Source organism: Mesoplodon mirus (assembly GCF_964341445.2).
Source record: "Mesoplodon mirus genome assembly, chromosome: 12".
Classification (NCBI taxonomy): Eukaryota; Metazoa; Chordata; class Mammalia; order Artiodactyla; family Ziphiidae; genus Mesoplodon; species Mesoplodon mirus.
In genome coordinates this window covers 41,944,325-41,967,084 of record NC_138988.1, presented here as the reverse complement: position 1 = coordinate 41,967,084, position 22,760 = coordinate 41,944,325, and the positions used below count along the sequence as shown (strand labels likewise).

The following is a 22,760-nucleotide window of genomic DNA, read 5'->3' as shown; positions in this document are numbered from 1 at the left end:
GGATTAAATGCTCCCACCAAAAGAGACAGACTGGCTGAATGGATACAAAAACAAGACCCATATATATGCTGTCTACAAGAGATCCACTTCAGACCTAGGGACACATACAGACTGAAAGTGAGGGGATGGAAAAAGATATTCCATGCAAATGGAAACCAAAGGAAAGCTGGAGTAGCAATTCTCATATCAGACAAAATAGACTTTAAAATAAAGACTATTAGAAGAGACAAAGAAGGACACTACATAATGATCAAGGGATCGATCCAAGAAGAAGATATAACAATTGTAAATATTTATGCACCCAAATAGGAGCACCTCAATACATAAGGCAAATACTAACAGCCATAAAAGGGGAAATCGGCAGTAACACATTCAGAGTAGGGGACTTTAACACCCCACTTTCACCAATGGACAGATCATCCAAAATGAAAATAAATAAGAAAACACAAGCTTTAAATGATACATTAAACAAGATGGACTTAATTGATATCTATAGGACATTCCATCCAAAAACAACAGAATACACATTTTTCTCAAGTGCTCATGGAACATTCTCCAGGATAGATCATATCTTGGGTCACAAATCAAGCCTTGGTAAATTTAAGAAAATTGAAATTGTATCAACTTTTCCAACCACAATGCTATGAGACTAGATATCAATTACAGGAAAAGTACTGTAAAAAATACAAACACATGGAGGCTAAACAATACACTACTTAATAACGAAGTGATCACTGAAGAAATCAAAGAGGAAATCAAAAAATACCTAGAAGCAAATGACAATGGAGACACGATGACCCAAAACCTATGGGATGCAGCAAAAGCAGTTCTAAGAGGGAAGTTTACAGCAATACAATCCTACATTAGGAAACAGGAAACATCTTGAATAAACAACCTAACTTTGCACCTAAAGCAATTAGAGAAAGAAGAACAAAAAACCCCCAAAGTTAGCAGAAGAAATCATAAAGATCAAATCAGAAATAAATGAAAGAGAAATGAAGAAAACGATAGCAAAGATCAATAAAACTAAAAGCTGGTTCTTTGAGAAGATAAACAAAATTGATAAACCATTAGCCAGACTCATCAAGAAAAAAAGGGAGAAGACTCAAATCAATAGAATTAGAAATGAAAAAGGAGAAGTAACAACTGACACTGCAGAAATACAAAAGATCATGAGAGATTACTACAAGCAACTCTATGCCAATAAAATGGACAACCTGGAAGAAATGGACAAATTCCTAGAAATGCACAACCTGCCAAGACTGATTCAGGAAGAAATAGAAAATATGAACAGACCAATCACAAGCACTGAAATTGAAACTGTGATAAAAAATCTTCCAACAAACAAAAGTCCAGGACCAGATGGCTTCACAGGCGAATTCTATCAAACATTTAGAGAAGAGCTAACACCTATCCTTCTCAAACTCTTCCAAAATATAGCAGAGGGAGGAACACTCCCAAACTCATTCCACGAGGCCACCATCACCTTGATACCCAAACCAGACAAAGATGTCACAAAGAAAGAAATCCAATATCACTGATGAACATAGATGCAAAAATCCTCAACAAAATACTAGCAAACAGAATCCAACAGCACATTAAAAGGATCATACACCATGATCAAGTGGGGTTTATTCCAGGAATGCAAGGATTCTTCAGTATATGCAAATCAATCATTGTGATACACCATATTAACAAATTGAAGGAGAAAAACCATATGGTCATCTCAATAGATGCAGAGAAAGCTTTTGACAAAATTCAACACCCATTTATGATAAAAACCCTCCAGAAAGTAGGCATAGAGGGAACTTTCCTCAACATAATAAAGGCCATATATGACAAACCCACAGCCAACATCGTCCTCAATGGTGAAAAACTAAAAGCATTTCCACTAAGATCAGGAAAAAGACAAGGTTGCCCACTCTCACCACTCTTCTTTAACATAGTTTTGGACGTTTTAGCCACAGCAATCAGAGAAGAAAAGGAAATAAAAGGAATCCAAATTGGAAAAGAGGAAGTAAAGCTGTCACTGTTTTCAGATGACATGATACTATACATAGAGAATCCTAAAGATGCTACCGGAAAACTACTAGAGCTAATCAATGAATGTGGTAAAGTAGCAGGATACAAAATTAATGCACAGAAGTCTCTGGCATTCCTATACACTAATGATGAAAAATCTGAAAGTGAAATCAAGAAAACACTTCCACTTACCACTGCAACAAAAAGAATAAAATATCGGGCTTCCCTGGTGGCGCAGTGGTTGAGAGTATGCCTGCCGATGCAGGGGACATGGGTTTGTGCCCCGGTCCGGGAGGATCCCACATGCCGTGGAGCAGCTGGGCCCGTGAGCCGTGGCCACTGGGCCTGCGCATCTGGAGCCTGTGCTCCATGGCGGGAGAGGCCACAGCAGTGAGAGGCCTGCATACCGCAAAAAAAAAAAAAAAAGAATAAAATATCTAGGAATAAACCTACCTAAGGAGACAAAAGTCCTGTATGCAGAAAATTATAAGACATTGCTGAAAGAAATTAAGGATGATAAAAATAGATGGAGAGATATACCATGTTCTTGGATTGGAAGAACCAACATTGTGAAAATGAATCTACTACCCAAAGCAATCTACAGATTCAATGCAATCCCTATCAAACTACCACTGGCATTTTTCACAGAACTAGAACAAAAAATTTCACAATTTGTATGGAAACACAAAAGACCCCGAATAGCCAAAGCAATCTTGAGAACGAAAAATGGAGCTGGAGGAATCAGGCTCCCTGACTTCAGACTACTACAAAGCTACAGTAATCAAGACAGTATGGTACTGGCACAAAAACAGAAATATAGATCAATGGAACAGGATAGAAAGCACAGAGATAAACCCACGCACATATGGTCACCTTATCTTTGATAAAGGAGGCAAGAATGTACAGTGGAGAAAGGACAGCCTCTTCAATAAGTGGTGCTGGGAAAACTGGACAGCTACATGTAAAAGTATGAGATTAGATCACTCCCTAACACCATACACAAAAATAAGCTTAAAATGGATTAAAGACCTAAATGTAAGGCCGGAAACTATCAAACTCTTAGAGGAAAACATAGGCAGAACACTCTATGACATAAATCACAGCAAGATCCTTTTGGACCCACCTCTGAGAGAAATGGAAATAAAAACAAAAATAAACAAATGGGACCTAATGAAACTTCAAAGCTTTTGCACAGCAAAGGAAACCATAAACAAGACCAAAAGACAACCCTCAGAATGGGAGAAAATATTTGCAAATGAAGCAACTGACAAAGGATTAATCTCCAATATTTACAAGCAGCTCATGAAGCTCAATAACAAAAAAACAAACAACCCAATCCAAAAATGGGCAGAAGACCTAAATAGACATTTCTCCAAAGAAGATATACAGACTGCCAACAAACACATGAAAGAATGCTCAACATCATTTATCATCAGAGAAATGCAAATCAAAACTACAATGAGATATCATCTCACACCAGTCAGAATGGCCATCATCAAAAAATCTAGAAACAATAAATGCTGGAGAGGGTGTGGAGAAAAGGGAACACTCTTGCACTATTGGTGGGAATGTGAATTGGTAAGCCACTATGGAGAACAGTATGGAGGTTCCTTAAAAAAACTACAAATAGAACTACCATATGACTCAGCAATCCCACTACTGGGCATATACCCTGAGAAAACCATAATTCAAAAAGAGTCATGTACCAAAATGTTCATTGTAGCTCTATTTACAATAGCCAGGGGATGGAAACAACCTAAGTGTCCATCATCAGATGAATGGATAAAGAAGATGTGGCACATATATACAGTGGAATATTACTCAGCCATAAAAAGAAATGAAATTGAGCTATTTGTAATGAGGTGGATGGACCTAGAGTCTGTCATACAGAGTGAAGTCAGAAAGAGAAAGACAAATACCATATGCTAACACATATATATGGAATTTAAGAAAAAAAATGTCATGAAGAACCTAGGGGTAAGACAGGAATAAAGACACAGACCTACTAGAGAATGGACTTGAGGATATGGGGAGGGGGAAGGGTAACCTGTGACAAAGTGAGAGAGTGGCATGGACATATATACACGACCAAACGTAAAATAGATAGCTAGTGGGAAGCAGCCACATAGCACTGGGAGATCAGCTCAGTGCTTTGTGACCACCTAGAGTGGTGGGATAGGGAGGGTGGGAGGGAGGGAGACGCAAGAGGGAAGAGATATGGGGACATATGTATATGTATAACTGATTCACTTTGTTATAAAGCAGAAACTAACACACCATTGTAAAGCAATTATACTCCAATAAAGATGAAAAAAATTTAAAAAATTAATGCAGGAAAAAAAAATAAAAGAGGACAGACAAGCTACAAACCGGAAGAAAGTATTTGCAAAACACATTTGAAAAAGATATCCATGTATCTTTATATCTAGAATATATAAAAACTCAAAAATGGAAAAGAACTCATTCAAAAATGTACAAAAAAATGAACAGACATTTCACTGAAGAAAATATATGAATGGTAAAATAGCACATGAAAAGATGATCAGCACTGGTGTTCATTAGGAGACTGCATATTCAACCCACTATGAGATGACACTACACACCTCTTAGAATGGCTAAAATAGGGAATGCTGACAATACCAAATGCTGATGAGGATTTGGAGGAACTCTCATACATTACTAGTGGGAATGTAAGATGGTTCAGCCACTCTGGAAAGCAGTATGACAGTTTGTTATAAAGTTAAGCATACATTTACTGTATGACCAGCAATCCCACTCCTGGGTATTTACTCTAGAGAAATGAAAACTTATGTTCACACGAAAACCTATACCTGAACATTTACAGTGTCTGTATTCACAGTTGCCATAAACTAGAAACCACCTCATTGTCCTTCAGTGCGTGAATGGATAAACAAACTCTGGTACATCCATACAGTGGAATGTTACTCAGCCAATAAAAAGAAACAAACTACTGATTTATGCATGGGAGAATCTCAAAAGCATTATGCTAAGTGAAAGATGCCAGATTCAAAAGGCAACGTACTGTGTGATTCCATTTATATGACATTCTGGAAAAGGCAGAACTATAGGGAAAAAGATCTGTGGCTGCTGGGGGCTGGGAGTAAGGAGGGGCTGACTACAAGGGGACATGATTGTGGGGATAACAACTGCCTGCATTTGTCAAAATTCGTATTACTGTATGCCAATAAACATGAATTTTTCTGCATGCAAATATACCTCAATAAAATAATTTTGCTTTGTCATCAGTTTGAGAACAAGTCCGTTAACCAACCCTCTTCCAACTGGACTGTCCCCCATGCTCCTTTTATGTAAAAATTCTGACCCTGGCTCTGTAATGAGGAGACCCTGGCATCAGGGAGAAGCTAACAGAGGTCTGAAAAAGGGTGCATCTGCTCCCATGCATCTCAATGGGGCAATAGTGTGGGAGACTAAATACAGCCACACACTCTTTGCAGCTGCTCCTGGGAAGAGGTGGAGTCCATTTCCACCCATGGATCTGGCCTGGCTCTGGGACTTGCTTTGTCCAGTAGAATGTGGGGAAGAGGGCACCATGGTGGCTCCAGAGCTCAGACCTCAAGATACCTCACAGCTCCACCTTCATCCTCCTGGAGCATGGCCCTGAGACCACCACGTATATAAGCTGGTCTAGGCTACCTGGGGATGAAGGGCCACATGGAGGAGAGCCGAAGGGCCCAGCCAACTCAGCACCAACTGCCAACATGTGAGGGCACTTCCGGCCCAGCCCACCCACCAGCAAATGTAGCTGCATGAGCCAGGCCTGATGAAACCAGTAGAGAAGTGCCCAGCCACTCACAGAGTGTGAGAAATAAACTGTTTTAGCCATGACTTTTTTACCTCTTAATACTTCAGTATGTCTTTCCTAAAAACAAAGACATTCTCTTATATAATCCCAGGGCACTGAGCAAAAAAATCAGGAAATTAACACTGATACAGAATTATTTTAGCTGTAGACCTTACTGGAATTTTATCAATTATTCCACTAACGTCCTTTTCCTGGTCTCAGATACAGCTCACGATCGCACAAGGCATCTGCCACGTCTAGTTAGCTTCCTTTAATATAGGACAGTGCCTCAGTCTTCGTCTTTAATGACCTTGAAACACTGGAGACACTAGCCAGTTATTCTGTGGAATGCCCCTCATTTTCAGTTTTGGCAGGAACACTAAAGTGACCTGGTTCTTTGTCCAGAGGGACATAATGTAGATTTGCTCCATGCTTGGAAATGTTAACTTACTCACTAGGTTAAGTTGGGGTCCACCAGGTTTCTCTACTGAAAGTTACTATTTCCCCTTTGAAATTACTACGTATCTTGTAGGGAGATATTTTGAGACCAGGTAACTATCCTATTTCTCAGCAGACCTTTGGCCACTACTTTTAGCATCCATGGGTAGAATCCTGCCTGAAACAATTATTTACTATGTTGGTTGCCAAATGGTGGTTTTCTTATTCTATCATTCCTTCTAAGTCCTTCAGTTTTAGAGTGGTCTGTCATGCAGAAACAGGTAACAGAGGCACCTACCCAGCCCTGTGTGGATGGCCTGTTACCGAGTCCAAGCTTGTACAGGTCGCCACACACAGACCAATAAAATCGAGATGAATTGCTAGGGCAAGGAATAGCGACTTTATTCAGAAAGTCAGCAGACCGAGAAGATAGTGGACTTGTGTCCCAAAGAACCATTTTGGCTGACTGAGAATTCAGACTTCTGTTATACTAAAAGGGGAGGGAGTAAAGCCAAGTATTCCCTGGTTCCGGTCAGCCTCGGGAGGGAATGTGTTAATTTCTTCCTGCCTGCAGTCATTCACAGGTGGGCCTGGTCAGGATGTTTCCTGTGAGCTAAACAAAGGTATTTTAGCTTTACATTCCTTACCCAAGAGGCAGGGTTCCCAGAGATGGGCCATTATGTGTAACTTAAGCTTATAGGCAACATCCCTTTAGTGATTAACTTGTAGTAGAATACAAAGGTTCTTCCGTATTACAATTCCCCACTGTCGATGTCCATTCCACAGTTTTGTGGAGAAAGTGATGAAGACTGCTCTGGCTATTTCCTGCTAAATGGGGCAACGAATATTCCTTAGAATCTTAGAATCTTTCCTTTTTTATCTACAAGTATTTGAACATGATGAAACCCCTTAGCACTTTGTTGTCTAATTTGTAATTGAACTTGAGTTTTGGTTCCAGTTCCCAATACATATACTAAATTCCTGTGCTATTTATTTGGACAAAATTAAATAGGTTGATGCTTCTCCAGCTACAATGAAATTACTATTTACTTCAGTTGGATAGGCAGACCTGTTGGAGGCAAACCTCATGAACAGAGGTTAGTATAGTGCCCAAAGTTTTAACATAGTTGGCAACTGCTAGGTCTTTTAGAGCATTTATAGATTCTCTCACCTGAGCAGACACCTGAAATGGCCTACCACACAACATTTCAAAGGGACTTATTTTAAGCCTGCTTCTGGGAGCCACTGATTCACAGCAGGGCAACTGGTAAGGCCTTATCCCAAGTCAAATTAGTATTCACTTTCTCAGTTTTTCCTGTTGATTGTGGTCTCCAGGATGAATGTAGTTCCAATGCCTTAATCCAAATCAGGGGATAATTTCCTCAAGGAGGGCTTTAACCAATTAAAGAGTACTGATTTTAAAAACTAAGAACCTTACACTGCCACACACAAAAACAAATGGTCCACAAAACATTCTCCTTTCCTTCTGAAGGTTTTATGATGCATTGTTTTCATTAACCAGTCTTTTACTATTAAACTTAAATGGTCAATTGAGACAAGCAGTTCTGAGACCATCCTTCCACCACTGATTAAGACTGGGGTGTCAGGTATTGGGGAATAATATTCACTTAGCCTTCTGAGCTTTCTGGGCAGACTTGGTGACCTTGCCAGTTCCAGCTAACTTTTTGTCCACTGCTCTGATGACACCCAAAGCAACTGTCTCTCATGTCACAAACAGCAAAATGGCCCAGAGGAGGAGAGTCAGAGAAGCTCTCAACACACATAGGCTTTCCGGGAACCACATCAATGATGGCAGCATGCCCAGATTAAGAAGGGGCCCATCTTCTAGCTTGTCCCCCAGAACGATCAATCTTCTTCAGTCCAGCAAACCTGCAAGCAATGTGAGCTCTGTGACAATTCCGTACAGGTGCACATGCAGTACTGATTTGGCCTTGATGGTTCAAGACAATCCCCTTGAGCTGTGAAGCCAGCTGCTTCCATTGGTGGGTCATTTTTGCTGTCATCAGCCACACTGCCACAACAAACACCTTTGACAGACACGTTCTTGACACACTGAGGCCCATCATGTCCCCAGGAAGGGCTTTACTCAAAGCTTCCTTTGTGCATTTCAACTGACTTGACTTCCTGCAGCTCAAGGCATTTGAGTCCAGTCCTCGGTGGTGCAGGTTCCTGTGTTGGGTCCCCATCTGGGGAGGCCCAATAGCCGCCTTTGGGTTATTTTTAGCACAAATCATGAAATTCTGAGTGACTTGCTGGATGGTCTTTTGTAGGTTAGGCCCCATCGTATGCTTTTTTTTTTTTTTTTTTAATGGCTGTGCTGAGTGGCTTGCAGGATCTTAGTTCCTTGACCAGGGACTGAACTCATGCCCTTGGCAATAAAAGCACCAAGTCCTAACCACTGGACTGCCTGGGAACTCCCCTGACTTTTGAATCCATTGTAAGATGGCATCTCTCCCTCATGGACACTATTATGAATGTGCCGCAGCACAGTGTCCAAGATGCCTCAGGGATCAAAACAATTCCTTGTACACTACATTTCCAGCCAGGTGAGATGTGGTCCAAGTGAAACCCCACTCTTCGACCCTCACCTTGTCCTTTTCTGAATATACTGACTGGTATTTTGACAAGTCTATCAATGGAAGAAGCGATTCTCTTGCCTCAGAGATTGTCCCAGTGTCCCCCCCACCTTTTTTTTGTCTCTCAAAATATTTATTTCAAGTAGAAACTGGGAAGACAACAACATGTAAAATAGTTAAGTAAAAAACCTTGACAAATACACTCATTTGGTCATCAAAATATAAAAAGCTGAAAATAATATTACATTAGGTACTTTGATTGAAAACAGTGTTACTCTAGTCAAGTAATAAGCCCAAAGTGGTCCCCAACTAAGAGTTAAAGCTCGTCTCTCTATTCATACACACAGCCCTTAGACAAGCATCATATGTGTTTTTATCCAGAATGGTTCCCCCCCACACAAATCCTTATCTTTTTGTTTTTGTTACTTATATGGAAATTATTCAGTGTGTTTGTGTGTTTTTTATAAATAAGTTTTTATTTTTCAGAATGTTACTAAGCAATCAACCTCAGACAATATCTGAATCATTTTTACAAAAGTGGAAATAGCCAAATAAAGGGTCTCAGGTTAAGTGAGAGGCATGGGTGGGTTATTAATCGTTATGGAATAATTTGTTGTTTGATCAGCACAGTGACATTGCTGAATGTACTTTGAAAGTTGGCCCCACCTGATAGTAACCCATGTGGATGCAAACCTCTTGGTCCTAGAATCCTTTCTCAAAGGTATAAATGAGGCACAAAGAATCACTAGGAGAAGGAGTAGTAAAAGCTGAGTCCTTGCCACGAGTGGGGTGCTGGCCAGAGAAAGTCAAGTCCTTGTACACCCAGTTGAAATGCAAAGGGTCCTGGCGCGTCTGTCCCCAGGGGCTGTCCCATAGGGCACATGTGAATTGGTCTGGTGCTGGAGAGACAAACTTATTTGTATGGGGAGTACCCAGCATCCCCTGGAGAGTCAGGGGGGTGGAGCGAACCCTTACCACTGAGGCCACTGCAGCCTCCGGGTTGCCATCCTGGGTTTGTCAGCCGGTCTCTGCCCTTTCCTCCTGGGCCATCGTGCGCCTCCTGACACTGAAGGTGGGAGGGCTGGACTCCTTCCTCCTGCTCATCTGAATTGGACTCACTGTTATAGAAGTGAATGGTGGCTTGCACGGGGAAACTGGCCAGCACCTTCTCCCCGGAAATCTGCAGATACTCTTGATTCTTAGAAATGGGTAAAGTCTTACAGGATGCTGAAACCCAAAGGCCCCCTTCGATCCAAAGGTTTGTGGGTCATACCCAGCCTCAAGCTGGCTTCCAGTTCTGGTGGGGTCAGCAACCTGGCGGGTCAGGATCCAAGGGCTCCATGGTGTTTGGCTCTCGGGCGTGGCAGTGGTGGTCCGGGGGGACTGTCCCCAGGGCAGTGACAGATGCATCCCTGCGCCTCCCGGGCTCCGGCCGCTGCCTCGGGTCTCATGGTGCCCTCGGAGCCCACGCCCCTCCAGCGTCGCCCATGACCAGCTGTGCCTTTAACCGCTCGGGCAAGGGCGCTCACCTCCCAGCATCCCTTTTTAATGGGATTCGTGTTGATCGTGTGTTTTCGGCCCTCCCTGGGGTGCCATTAGCACACACTTCTGGTCTTACCTTTTCATTGACCTGGGGAGGGTGGGGAGCATGGGGGAAGAGCTGTCTCCCTTGCTGGGGTTTTCATGAGCACCATCTGTAGGCTTAAAGCCTGTTCTGGTGGGACTCTGATGTCAAGCTGTTCTGGTGAAAAACTTCAGGGTGAGGTCTATCAGAAAGTTAATCAGCTCATTCCTCACTGTCAATTTCACCCGGGGTTCCTGTAGGGAATTAGGCACCTCAAGTCCAGGGGAGCCCCTGGCCTCTTCATTCACCAGTGTTCCTCTCTTTCTATCGTATGAGAGGCTCTCGTCTCTGATTTTCTTCTTATGTTTTAGCCTAGGGCTACCTATTTTCCAATGTTCCTCCTCCTTACAGCAGGTGCACTGTTCCCACCCCAACGGTGACTTATCTCTCTCCCAACTACTCACCTTCCGGGAATTCAATGCCACTGCCAAAACAGTGGCGTTTCATTTCGCATCTTCTTTCTTCTGTTGTTGTTCCCTGTTGAACACTTTATTTTTTTCTTAATTAATTAATTTTATTTATTTTTGGCTGTGTTGGGTCTTTGTTGCTGTGTGCAGGCTTTCTCTAGTTGCGGTGAGCGGGGGCTACTCTTCATTGCAGTGCATGGACTTCTCATTGCGGTGGCTTGTCTTGTTGTGGAGCACGGGCTCTAGGCATGCAGGCTTCGGTAGTCATGGCTCCCAGGCTCAGTAGTTGTGGCTAGCAGGCTGTAGCGTGCAGGCTCAGTAATTGTGGCGCACGGGCTTAGTTGCTCCGCGGCACGTGGCATCTTCCAGGACCAGGGCTCGAACCGTGTCCCCTGCATTGGCAGGCAGAGTCTTAACCACTGCGCCACCAGGGAAGCCCTGTTGAGCACTTTAAAAAGCAACATCTACCAATTGAGAAGGGTTCAATTCAAATGAACCCTCTTATTTTTTCAACTTTCTCCTGATATAAGGCACTTTGCCCCCCCTAAAAAAGGTCAAATTTACGATTCTAATATTTTCAGGGGCCACACAATCTGCATTAGTATAATGTCTGTAGGCCTGATAAATCTCCAAGAATTCAGAGGGGTCTTCATTTGTTTTTTTGCTGAATTTTGTTCAACCTCTTTTTGCTTTGGCTCCCCTTTTCAAAGCCCTGCCAAGATGCACTGATAAGTAATGCTCTAATAAGGGCAATCCTCCCTCATTGGGTTCAGCTGTTGGTACTGTCAAGTGGGTTCAGGTGTAGGAGAGCTCCCTATAAAGGAGGGTTGCAATCTTTTCAAATAAACAAGGCTGAGAAACCCAGCTGGCTGGCTGTTGGCATTTAGGCCCCCTATGAGATAAGGGGGTAAGGGAGCCCCGGGAGCGGTTCTTCACCTCAACTGGGTGCCCTGTCGGGTCTTAGATGGCAATACCATACCAGGCCCCTGTGCCCCAGGGACTAACACAGGATTTTCCAGTTGATCCCTAGAAGGAGGGGCAGTCCCGGGCTCAGCTGGAGGAGTGAAGGTCTGAAGCAACCTATCCTCACTCTCATTCCTTTCTTCCTCTTGTTTTCCCTGATGTCAGAGCACAAATACTTGCACGTAAAGAATGTCCTCATCCTCCCCATGTCCTCACAGAAAAGCCACCACAAAACCATAAAGAGCAATTGATCATCTCTAACCATTCAAAGGATGCCTTTTTGCCTTGGCGTCAACCAACCGGGCTGAATTCTGGGCTGGGGCTTTTGGTGATTTTAGGAACCAAGTGCAACCTTTCTCTTCTCCCTGGGAATGTCCTACAGACAGGCCTTCTTTTTTTTCCCCCCCTTTTCTATTCCTTTCCTCCATCTGACATCACTAAGAGTTTTAAATATCACAAAATTGATCTGGCTGTAAATGGAGAAAGAGTACCAAACAAAATGAAACGAAAAACCCAAAGAAAAAACAGAAAATCTAAATAAACCCTCCAGTTTGGTCTTGGGGTTTTACATACACCAACGACGTAGGAGACCACAAACGACGTAATTAACACAGCAAGCGTAGCAGTATACGGTGCACAGGGTCCCAAGATAACTCTGTCTAAACCCCTTGTGGAGTTTCTAACAGGTACTGTGGCCACACAACGTTACAATAAAATATCATCATCTTCTACTCGTGGGTCATGGCTGTAATCAGATCACTTATCCAAAACACACCTCAGAGGACTTTCTTTAGGGATAGTTGAAACATTCTCCATTTTTTTTTAAAAAAATTTTATTTATTTATTTATTTTTGGCTGTGTTCGGTCTTCGTTTCTGTGCGTGGGCTTTCTCTAGTTGCAGCGAGTGGGGGCCACTCTTCATCGCGGTGCGCGGGCCTCTCACTGTCACGGCCTCTCTTGTTGTGGAGCACAGGCTCCAGATGCGCAAGCTCAGTAGTTGTGGCTCACGGGCCCTGTTGCTCCGCGGCATGTGGGATCTTCCCAGACCAGGGCTCGAACCCGTGCCCCCTGCATTGGCAGGCAGATTCTCAACCACTGCGCCACCAGGGAAGCCCACATTCTCCATTTTTAAAGACAGAAGTTCAAGACAAACAAAACACAAATGGCACATACCAACGCTAGCATCCAAAGAAGCAAACGAACCAGGTAAAAGTCCAACAACTCTTTCCTCTCTCCAACAGGGTATCCCGCTCAAATACAAACTGGCTTATTTTGGAGAAAAAGCCCCAAATGGAGAGGAAATAAAGTTTCCGGCTGTACACACCGGAGTGACTTACCTACTGCATGGAACCCATCGGCTCCCAAATATCAATTCCTTGTTCCAATTGCCTAGCACTGGGGCAGCCGGTGCCGCTTTGGGGAATTCTGAAGGGCAGGTTCTCTGGACAAGTGGTCCCGGCAGCTGCTAGGGCCTTACCGGCAAATTCCCCAACCCCAAATTTGTTACCGAGTCCCAGCTTGTACTGCACGACAGGCCAATAAATCTAGAGATGAGTTGCTGGGGGAAGGAATAGCGACTTTACTCGGAAAGCCAGAGAACTGAGAAGACGATAGATTCGCCTCCCAGAGAACCATCGTGCCTAAGTTAGCATTCAGGGTCTTTTATACTAAAGGGGAGGAGTAAAGCCAAGCATTTCCTGGTTCCCATCAGCCTCCAGAGGCGGTGGGGGCGGGGGATGCAGCCATTCACAGGTGAGCCTCGTCAGGATGTTTGCTGTGAGCTAAACAAAGGTATTTTAGCTTAATGCTCCTTACCTGGGAGCCAGGGTTCCCAGAGATGGGCCATTATGTATAATTTAAGCTTATAGGCAACATCCCTTTACTGATTAACTTGTGATAGAATATAAAGGTTCTTCCTTATTACGGGCCCAGCCTAACCCCAACCTAACCCTCATCACATCTCTGCCTCAGTCCCCTGTGTCCACCCTACATGTGCCTGGCACATGTTAGAAGCCCAAGAGTGTGGCTGTCACCAGGACTGAATTTGGAATCCCAGGATGAGCAGCAGATATGGGACTCCCGGGGACATTTTCTGGCGGCTGGGACCCAGCCTCTTGAGCTTACTTTGCAAATTGTGTTTGATACTTTACAACCTCTGAAACTCAGGTTTCTGTTCCATCCAGGAGCACAGTAGAAACACTAAGGGCCAGAGACTGAGCACAACACACACATGCACACAGTACACAAGGGAGCAGCCGTCGTGCTGCCCACCCATCCATCTGTGGCCTGGCCTGGTGTGGCTCAGTCCCAGGCTGGGGGCTGCCCCGAAGGGCTGTGGCTCCAGGCATGCCAGGGCTGGCTCACACCAGCTCTCAAGAGCTGCACATCTCCTCCCAACCCCACATTCCCAGACATTCCACTGGTTAGTCTGAACTTGGCCACAGTGGGAGTATTTACACCATGGTCATCAGCAAATGTTATAAATTAGGTCCTGCTCCTCCCTCCAAAAGCCAGGTGTTCTACATTATTGGCACCCCACCGCCTGGCTCCCAGCAGCTGGTGGTCTGGGGTGGGGGATTCCTCTAAAGTGTGGTCCATGGGCCAGCAGCAGCCATCAGCATCACTTAGGAGCTTGTCAGAAATGCAGAATACTGCCCTCCCCCACTGCTCTCCAAATCAGAATCTCTAGGGGCGGGGCCAGCAGTCTGTAGTTTATCAAGAAGCTTCGGTGGGCAAAGTCTGAGATGCAATGACCTAAGCACCAGGGAGGAGAAGAAGGGGCTCTGAGGAAAAGTGTCACTGTCCCACTGCCTAGTCAGGTGTCTTCTGACTGCCCCTCTTTATGGGTTAAGTATCATATAGAGAAAATTTAGGGGAAAAAAGTCCACATTTCCGTGAGCCACATCCATGTTCTCATTCTTCCATGATTCTTCCATGATTTGAGCACATTTATATAAAAGTCAACGGCAGGTGCACCCATTTTCCACATGTTGGTATACAACACATTTGCATCCCAATTTCTTCCTGAACAACCACGGCCTTAGACTTTGACTTGGTCTCCAAGGCCTGCTGACTATCAAGCACAGATTTTGTGCAGCTCCTTCAGCTGCCTTTCCTTTGTTCTAGCATTGGGTGCTGGCACCTGGAATGTAATCTTCAGAATTAACATTCCTTGTGCCGCCTGGCCCGCAGAGCAGGAAGGAAGCCTCATGGGAAGGAGCACAGACCCCTAATCCTTTTTATTCTGGGAAGTATTTTGGCGCAGCCTGGCTCTGCGGTTTATAAACAAGCTCTTTGCTGGCTGGTGGGGGGTGGGGTGGTGGAAGCCAGGGCTCTGTGTAGAGGGGAGTTAGACCCCCGCTCTGGAGCCTTTCATGATGCGGTTGGTTACCTGTCAGGTACAGAACGGGAGTGTAAACAGAAATCACTTACTGTAGGTGACACCGTTGGGCAGTGAAAGGCTTGGGAAAACCATCAGCACCCCTGCCTCACGAACTCTGTGGCTTTTCATAACAGACCTGGCTTCTTCATGCAACAAATATTCATTGGGTGCCTCCTCTGACCCCACCACTTCACAGAGATGGGGCTAGTGGGCGACAGAAACTCTAGAACAAAGTGCAGGCCTTCTGCCCAGGTGCTGGAAGTGCCCCAGGCTAACAGTGGCATCCCAGGTGGAGGAATAGCTTGGGCAAAGTGTGGAGATAGAGAGTGGGCATTCACTAATGGACAGTTGTTCAGAATAGTTGGCGGGGAGGGGGGCTGCTGGAAGATGGGTGACAGGAAATGAGGTGGAAATAGGGGCAGGTGTTAGGTGGTCAAGTCTTTGTTCTGTAGACACTTATGATTGAGAGGACGCCACCCACCTAACCGACATCTGTCCATCTTGGACCCATCCATCCATCAATCCATCCTCCACCCACCCACCAATCCATCCTCTCCCCAGTGTCCATTTGCTGGTCAACCATCATCCATCCATCTACCTTTCCACCTATCAGCTTAAGTATACTCTGTACCAGGCACAAGATTTCTTCTTTCTTTTCCTGGGTCTTGAAGGTCTTGCCGTTTCCCTAGCAATTTATATATACAGTTGACCCTTGAACAACACTGGGTTTGAACTGCATGGGTCCACTTATACGCAGACCTTTTTCAGTAGTAAGTACTACAATACTATATAATCCCCAGTGGGCTGAACCGCAGATATGGAGGAACTGTGGATACGGAGGGCCAACTGTTAGTCATATGCGGATTTTCAGGGATTTTCAACAGCGTGCAGGATGGACGCCCTTCACCTCCATGTTGTTCGAGCGTCAATTATATTCCACCTCAGAACTACCCCACCTTACCAGTGTCCACCTGCAGACTACTCAGGTAATGCTGTTGTTAGAAACAAGGAATTAAATAGTCACGTGACAGCAAGGCTCACCTGGCCTCATGTTTGGGAAACGTGTAGTAGGGTAAAGGTATCGTGGGTAGGTGCGCTGAATGCCAAATGATGTGGAAATCTCATCCTGACAAATAATTCTTACGAAAGTCAGTTATGAAGCTGTTGGAGCATATGGGCATGCACGCGCTTCACATACTTATGATATATATATATATATATATATATATATATATATATATGCCTTTCAAATTAAAAAAAGGAGTCAGAGGATTAAGAATGCATTATTTTTTAAAAAAGAAACTGTACATTAATCTTCTGTCAAGTTTTTTTTTTTTGAGCTGGGAGGGGTGGGTGAGAGTGAGGGAGTAGTGTTTTATGTTGGTCTTCTTGAATAGGTTAAACCTAGTAAATACTTTGGTCTAACATCTTTCATTGTCCTCTATGGTGAAAAAAACCACTCATGCTGAGTACAGAAGACACCACAACACACACACACACACACACACACACACACACACACACACACACGGCCAAAGATAACTATTGTTTTATTCTCTTTGGTATGTTTTTGTTCATTCTCTTTTCTCTGCATACTTTAAAACATAATTGAGATCATCCATTTTATACAGCTTTGAATCTGACTTCCCTCCCTCCATTTAATGTATGACATGAAAAAATACTTAAATACATTTTTTGAAAAACCATCTTAATGGCTTCCAAGAGCACCATCACGTGCATGTTCCATAATTTATGGAACCAATCCCCTTTAGTTGAGGGCTTAGGAGGTTTCCCATGCCTGGCTCTTATTAAAAGATGGAGGTTATCCTTCTACTGTCTACCTTCTGTCAGAACTATTTCCTTTGTGTAGAATGCTAGAAATGGAATAACTCAGAAAAAAATTTTTTTAATGCTGAGACTTCAATCTCTATTGCCACCTTGCCTTCCAAAAAGGCACTTTACCCTCACTGAGGTTCTCTGGCATGTCACAGAAGGCGTCTCCAGCTCCCTGGAAGGTATGCGAATGCTGTGTGGGTGCGTTGCTGTCTAGTGAGCGCACTGTGATGCTTCAGAGGAAAAATTTGTAAAAAACCAAAACAAACGAACAACACTGCAATAGAGTGATTAGCCTTCCTGCCTACTGTGGCCCCAAACCCAAACCAATCTTGTGATAAAAAATTTAAAGAAACAGCTCAAAATCCTTTTATCCTGAGTTTCAAATCATGCTGCCAGGAATGTTTCTGATCTGAAAGTTGTATAACGAGTTTCTGCTGAACAAGAAAATTTCCTGCTGTCAGACCCCTGCCACCTCTTCTCCCGAGGGAGGAAAATAGTGTAACCCCCACCCCGTGCCTCCTACTGCTCGCAGAGCCGCAGCCTGACCAACAAGGGTGACAAGGGCATGCTGGGGGGCTTGGCCGCCCCGGGGATGGGGTCGGGGCTGCAGAGGGCTCGAGAAGGCGCTCTGGATAAGAGCTCCAGCTGTGGACTGAGATATCCTAGGTCCGATTCCCGCCTCTGTGACTCTGGGCAAATCACTTCGTTCTCTGAGCCTCAGTTTACTGGCACGCAATATGGGGCCAACCCCAGCGCGCACCCCCAGGCCTTTCAAATTAAAAAAAAGGAGTCAGAGGATTAAGAATGCATTATCGCACAGAAGACGACCCCGCGGGGTCTTGAGGGGACTGCGCAGCCCGGGCGCCGGCACTCACCTCCGCCGTACATCTGGCACAGGTAGGGGAAGCGCCACACGTTGCCCAGGCCCACGGCGTACGAGATGCAGGCGAACACGAACTGTAGCGGGGTGGCCCACAGCGGCCGCGCTTCGTCCATGGCCCCGGAGCTTGGCGCGCGGCGCGCTGGGTGCGCGGCCGCCAGGAGCGCCGTCCCGCTCGGCTCGGCCTGGGGATGGCCCCGCGCCTCTGCCGCGGCCGCTCGCCCGCTTTTTAATTGCTAATCTCATTAACGACGCTCGCGTCGGAGGGGCGAGGCTGGTAAATGGATGACGGCGAGCCCCCCCCCACGCGCCGCTGGGCCGCCGCGGCCGGGAAGGCACCCGAGATTGCGCCGTACAGGATGGCGCCCGGGCCCCTCCAGCTCGACGTGGGGTCTGGTGCGTCGGCTGTGGAGCTCCTGGGAGTGGTCAGGTTCCCTCGAGCGCCTACCCAGAATTTACAGAGTGCCTACTGTGTGTCAGGCTTTGTCTGGGGACAGGGCTGTGAACAACACAAACATCCTCAGCCCTCCCGGAGCTGACATTCTGGTAAAGGGAATTGCTTAAATGAACTGGATGAAATAGCCCATTTTCAACTATTTTTGACCTACAGAAAGGATAATTCCATAGGGTTTACCCTAGTCCATATTTAAGACAGAAAGAGGCAAGGAAGGCAACTAAGGCAAAGGGGTTAGCAGTTCTGGGGGCGGGGGGGTAGGCTGGGGTAGTCAAGGAGGGCTTCCCAGAGGAGGGGACTTACATTTGCCCAGAGACCAGAAGGAAGCAAGGGACTCCCCCCACCTCTCCAGCGGAAGAGGAGTGATCCAGGCAGCCATCTCCTTCCAACCACAGACAGGTTGTGTGTGCCTACTGTGTGCAGGGCCGGGAGTCTGGCTCTGTAGTGCAGGAAAGGGCCAGGAATCAGGTTTCGAACAACCACTGTGGGAGATTCTACTCCTGGGGCCAGAGATTCTGGTTCACTAGGCCCCAGCAGGGGTCGGGGGGGCTAAGAAACCTCATATCTTTACCAGTCTCTCAAGTGATTTGGTTTAAGGAGGTCGCTAGAAACGACTAAGTCAGGTGCTTTGGGAGTGAAGCAGGATCTGGCTTTGAATCTCAGTTCTGCCACCAACTTGGCTATGTGACCTTGAACAAGTCATTTAACCTCTCTGAGCCTCTGTTTCCTTATCTATAATGGGAACAAATATTTTCCCCTTCCATGAGCTCATGTGAGAATTAACTGAGAATTTAGCTTACTGCCTGGCACATACTAAGTGCTCAACAAAGAAGTCATTATTACAGGCTGAATGAATGAATAACACACTAAAGAGTGACATACTTTGAACCGTGCACCTGGTACAGAGTAAAGAGCTAAGAAAATACTTGATAAATAAGTAAAATTAAAAAGAGATGAAAAGCAGAGTTGCCAGTGGGAATCTTAGTTGATGCCAAAATGAAATCACCACTGTGGCTCAACCCCTGGTTGGACTTTCCCCGGAGTTCCTGCCTGGCTAGCGGCACAGGAGAAAGCGGGGTGTGCTGAGGAAGATAGGGGCTCCTCAGACATACCACCTGTCCTTGATCTTCCTACCTCCAACAAGCAAAGGAGAAAAAGTTCTCAATGCAGCAGGGGAGACGATTTTGATTTTTAGACTTCGAATTCTAGAGAGTGTTTTTTTTACCCCTCGCCTCCTCCCCAGAGGAACCCAGTATCGTGGTTTCTATCCCAGAGGTCAGTTTCAGCTGCTCTGACCTCTACAAAACTGAACTCATGCAGTATGTGCTCTTTGCTGCCTGGCTTCCTCAGTGGGATTTACTCACATTCTGGTGTGCAGTGTATGATGTCCTTTATCCCTGCCCCCTAGGGTTCTGAGGTGTGAACACACTCGAGTTCGTGGCTGAGGGACGTTTGTGTTGTCTCCAGTTTGGGACTGTGATGAATAAAGCGTTACTGAACATCCTAGTACGTGTCCTTAGGTGCATGAATCCACTCATCGCTGAGAACTCCGGGCCATCAGGTAGGTATATGTGCACCTTTAGTAGACGTTGCCAAACTGTTTCCAGAGAGGTAGTACCAGTTTACACTCCCCTGAGAGTTTCAGTTGCTGTGCATCCTCACCAACACTTGTCCTTCTGTTTTCAAAGTTCCACCCGGTGTTGTGGGTGTGTAGTGATAGTTCGCTGTGGCTATTAATCTTAATTTCCCTAATGCTAATAAGGCTGCATACCTTTCCATAGGCTGATTGGGTCACTTGCATATCCTCTTTCATGGAGTGCCTGTTCAAGTCTTTTGCCAGCTTTTAAATGGCTTGTCTGCACAGTTCTTTATATATTCTGGATATGGGTCCTTTGTCAGTTTTATGTATTACAGATTTCTTCTCTCAGTCTGTGAGTTGCCTTTTTATCAGTGGTGTCTTTTGATGAACAGACGTTCTTAATTTTAATAAAGTCCCAATTTACCAATCTTTCACCTTAGTGTTCTCCTTTAGTATTTTTTTAATTGTCATTTTAAGAGATCCCTCCCTTACCAACTCCAAGGTCATGATGATATTCCTGATAATTAGAATTTGTGGCAAAATAAGTCTCAGAGGCCCACAGAGAGGGCTGCCTTTTAATGCTGTCGAATAGTGAAGAAGGCATGTTGCTGCCTCTAGCCATCCGCCTGGCATGTTCTTGTTCTCATAAATGACTTTTCCCTAGACAGTACCTGGCTATGTGGCCGCATTTCAGACACGGGGCACCTTGGAGAGATGCCCAGCCTGTTACCTGGAAGAGGAGGTGGCTTGGTGTTTGTTGGTTTGACATAAGCAAGGCCCCTCTTCGATTCCCTCCCCCAGGGATCAGGCCAGCACCTCTGTCCAGTCACACTCCCTGGGAGCCTGTTCATGCTGTGAGGCCCTGGGTGGGGCTGTGGGTAGCACAAGGAGGCATCCCTATAACAGGACTAAGTAACACCTCAGGCCTCCTGGTAACGTCCCCACACTTTCCTGAACCCCATCTGACAAGACTCTAACCTGACAAGACCCATTGTGCTGCTGTGGCTACTAGGAGAGGAAGGGTGGGTGTGCCTGCCCAGGGAGCCAGCAAAGCAGGGGGTGGACGTTAGTGGTGGTGGGCCGGCAGATAGCTAACAACTGGCTCTCTGTGGCAAGAGCTCTGATATGTAGGTTTACCAATTTCTATGGTGTAAATATTCCCACCAAAGCCGATTCCAAGCTACCAACATGGTGTCACTGAACGTGGAGTTGGGAGAGAAGTGCAGTAGCTGACCGGTAACAGAACGTCCACCACACATACGCGACGATACAGATAACCTCAAGAACAGAGCGAATAGTGTAGAAAATAATTAGGAAGTGGTGGGCTTTGAGTATTGACTACCTCTGTTTTAAATCATTTGTTAGTTACTATAACTTAATTTTTAATAATGGCTGTGTTTACGGGGCTTCCCTGGTGGCACAGTGGTTAAGAATCCGCCTGCCAATAGAGGGGATGCGGGTTCAGGCCCTGGTCTGGGAAGATCCCACATGCCGCGGAGCAACTAAGCCCATGCGCCACAACTACTGAGCCTGCGCTCTAGAGCCCACGAGTCACAACTACCGAGCTCTCGTGCTGCAACTACTGAAGCCCGTGCACCTAGAGCCCGTGCTCCGCAACAAGAGAAGCCACCGCAGTGAGATGCCCGCGCACCCCAATGAAGAGTAGCCCCCTGCTCGCCGCAACTAGAGGAAGCCCGCGCGCAGCAACGAAAACACAATGCAGCCAAAAATAAAATAAATAAAATAAATAAAAAAAATTTAAAAACGAAGGAAAAAGAATTCTTTAAAAAAAAAAAAAAAAGCCTGTGTTTAGCAATCAAGTCACAAAATTCCTGAAAATGTACCAGGTGGCACTCACTAGCCTGTAGGTGCTGGCCCAGCACTCTACAGGGACCTGGGGCTGGGGAAGCAACTTCTGTGTGGCAGGGGCGAGGGGAGCGAGTTCAGCTCTCAGTGGTCAGGGGCCCAAGGGCAGCAGGGTTTTCGGCTTAGCTAAGCCCCACCCCAAGTGCTCCCCAGGGGCCTCCACTGGCAGTGTGGAAGAAATATTCCCGCAGACCGGCCTGTCTAGTCTCACTGTGCCACGTCACGCAGGACACACTCCCTGAAGGATAGGCCAGCCTGCCCGAGTCATCTAATTTCGGGAAGAGGGTGGAGAAAGTGGGGATGGCCCCGACTCAGCTGTGTGGGTGTGGGTCACGGCCCCGCGCCAGCGTTCCAGTTTCTCACCCACCAGCTATCGCCACACAGCTTTCAGTAACGTGCTCACTCACCCTAGTGATCCTGCTGTTACTTAATCCCCTTTCAGTGGCTCCCAGTTCCCCACAAGATAAAGTCCAAACTCCTCAGCCTGGTCTGGAAGGCTCTAGGAATTTTTAAAAATTGGGCCCTGAGGAATTTGACCCTTGCTTACCTAGGTTCCAGGAGAAGCTAGACTTTTCACCTCCTGGAAAATGCTGTGCATTTTTATACTTCTGGGCAGTTCCCTCAGCCAGGAACACCTTCTCCCTACTTCATCCAGGAAAAGCCTGTCCATTCTTCTCGACCCAGATGGAATATTACCCTATTTAAGAAGCCCCAGCACCCCTATCCCCAGCCAGAATATATCACTCCCTCTCCCCTGCCCTCAAGCCTGGGTGTACATCTGGCTTCTAACACTTTCAGTGCTGCCTTGTCAGGAAAAGTGTAAGATACACGTCCCCTCTGGGCTGTGGCTGGTTATCATGTCTAAGTCATCCTTTTTTCCCTAGTGCCA

General features: G+C 45.7%; 1 protein-coding gene and 1 pseudogene across 2 annotated transcripts in view; both read right to left on the bottom strand.

Annotated features, from left to right (window-relative positions):
* SLC6A20 (solute carrier family 6 member 20) overlaps positions 1 to 13,225 on the bottom strand; it is a 46,589-nt gene extending 33,364 nt beyond the window's left edge. Inside the window, 1 exon segment of the mRNA XM_082638141.1 lies at positions 13,212 to 13,225. The gene's annotated coding sequence lies outside the window, so the exon portion shown is untranslated.
* On the bottom strand, positions 9,898 to 10,331 carry LOC309813113 (protein ripply3-like; annotated as a pseudogene). The gene has a single exon. The product of its transcript is annotated as a protein ripply3-like (transcript).
* Positions 13,226 to 22,760: the final 9,535 nt, after the last annotated feature.